The sequence below is a fragment of the Montipora capricornis genome, chromosome 2, assembly GCF_036669925.1.
Source record: "Montipora capricornis isolate CH-2021 chromosome 2, ASM3666992v2, whole genome shotgun sequence".
In the NCBI taxonomy this organism is placed as follows: domain Eukaryota; kingdom Metazoa; phylum Cnidaria; class Anthozoa; order Scleractinia; family Acroporidae; genus Montipora; species Montipora capricornis.
Window position 1 is genome coordinate 53,289,775 of NC_090884.1, and position 2,500 is coordinate 53,292,274.

The 2,500-nt window shown below is 40.5% G+C and overlaps 1 pseudogene; it reads right to left on the reverse strand.

The window, feature by feature from the left end:
- Positions 1-560: 560 nt before the first annotated feature.
- On the reverse strand, positions 561-1,499 carry LOC138037500 (uncharacterized; annotated as a pseudogene).
- Between the last annotated feature and the right edge of the window lie 1,001 nt (positions 1,500-2,500).

Genomic DNA, 2,500 nt, shown 5'->3' on the forward strand with positions numbered 1-2,500 from the left:
AGCCAGTCTTGATCCGGTAGTTCGAACGGAGTCAGCAATCGCCGATGGTAAAATTCTGCGCACTGTTGACTCTACCAATGTTTCTTTCTCTTTTATGCAAATTCATTTCAACTTAGCCTTTTCACAAACCGCATTTTATCTTTGTAACCTTGATAATGGCGCAAGATGCACCGAAACGTCGGTTTCTGTCACTTATATTTCTTATTTCATGAATTTAAATTTTGAGGTTTTTACTATTGGGACGAAATTGGAAAATGGGGTTAACATCACTTGATAGAAAAAGTTCACTTCAAACAAGTTCAACAGTGACAACAATAAAACATCTGTGTACTTGATGTTTTCTTCGAATAAGAAAATCTATGTACTTGCTTGATTTTCACTTCAAACAAGTTTAACAGCAACAATAATAAAAACATCTATGTACTTGAGGTTTACTTCAAACAACTTCAAGAGTAACAATAACAAAAATTAAAAATCTTTGTACTTGATGTACAAAAACTTGTCTGATAGTCCGCAGTTTTCTCTTGAACTGTCGCCTTTAAAAATTTTCGATATTTCTTTTATAGCATCAAACATAAGTTTTTGACTTTAAGATCTTTCTCTGCCAACTTGTCGGCGAGGCGCTCGAAAAGCTCGTGGTCTTTTCTTTGACTCTCTTGTAAAAATTCCGCAAGATCGCTGTTGGACTCAGCCGAGGCAGCCTTCGCTTTCTTTACAACAGGCGCTTTTCCTTTGCTCCTTTTTTGGGACTTTTTGGGTTTCCTTTTAAGTTCTTTTCGAACTCCTGTTTCAGGTCTGCATCGCTTTCGTGATCTGCTGGAATATTTGATTCAGGTGAAGCTTCAGAGTCACCAACTGCAGTTGGGTTGGCATCTTCACCGAAACCACATTCGACAACTTCTTTCGGCGTGATGTTCGGCTTGGATCCCAAAACTTCATCGATCTCGTCGTAGCATTCGAACGATTCCCGGGTGTTGCCACTTCGGGAATTGTGGTCCTTTACTCGTTTGAACTCGTCCTGAAGGTATTTAATGTGAGCCTTACACTGCGCGTACCCGTGCGGTAGCTTGGTATTTCCTGGTCTTTAAGAATGGAATTGAGCTTCTTTGCGATGGCGTCCCACACAGTGCTGTTTCTTTTCTTGCCGATAGGGATATTGCTTTGTCCCTCCACAATTCAAGTAAATACCTTGTCTCCGCATCTGTCCAGTTAGAGCCACGGTTCCTGTTCGTAGCTCGTGGCTGTGGATTTTCTTCGTTCGTTGTGCTTTCGCTTTCGCTTTCGCTGCTCGGGACTGAGATTGTCGAGGGTGACGCATGTGGCATAGGAACTTGGTATGGAAGAATTGCTGGTTGACCGTAATGCGGGAATTGATTCTGCATGCCGACGCATGTGAAACAGGTAAAGCCCTTGACGAGGGATAACGGTTCCGGATGAATTGTAAAACGGCGAAAGAATTGGGAAGTGTTTTGCAATTCATCAGCCTTGTTTACAAGCATACAAGGTTTTGTTTGGAAAGAACCACGAGGCGAGCGTCTGGAAAATAAATTTGCCAGATTGTTTGGCAGGCATCTGTCACTACAGGCGATCAGATTGGCTGCGGTATTTGTCGGGACAAGTTAAACCATCTTGCGAGGTAGTATAACTCTGCGTGAGTTTCCTGTCTTGTAAAGGCGAGAAAACCCGTTGTTTTTCCTTGTGAAAACAGTTGGCATTGTTAACTCTGTATTTCCGGATTTTTCTGACTTTATCTAGCTAAAATTGTCCTAGTGTAAACACAACCTATTGACCGAATTGCGGCTAAAAATGGCCGCCAACAAATTATTCTTTTGTCTTTATGTTAATTAGCCTAACTAGCCTCGTTTTACACATGTTTCGGATGACCTTTTTATCATTACGAAATTACCACTCAACCAAAGCATCAAACTTGGCCTTACAAGGTCGTGCAACACGCAAGCCATAAGAGTCTACTATTATTAACTCAAGATGTACAGTTCTCGTTGTTATCACTTCTCAAGTGATGACATCGTGAGACAAACGATAATATACAGTGGAACCCGTATATAACGGCCCTTTATTAAGCGGCCACTCTCCGTTAAGCAGCCAGTTTTTAAAGTCCCGATTTTCAGTTTGCTCATACAAACACTGTATTTGTTACCTGTATAAGACTGTATTATGCGGCCACCCTGTAGCAGTCCTGTGTTTGTATTTCTTTGTTATTTTTACCGGCTGTATTAAGCGGCCACCTTTGAACAGAAACTAAGCCACATGTCATTTTATGCAGTATTTTATTGTTTGAAATGCGATCCATCCTCAATTTAAAGAAATAAGTTAAATAACACCGTTTTACCTTTTCCTCTGTTAACTCACTTCGTTGCTTTAAAAAATGTTACACATATTACACCGTTAACAAGGTGGTAATTTTGTTTAAAGTACTAATCGCTTGAAAGAGTGTTGATTGTCCTAGTGTTTCCTTGCGTGATGTCTTTTTGTATGAAGT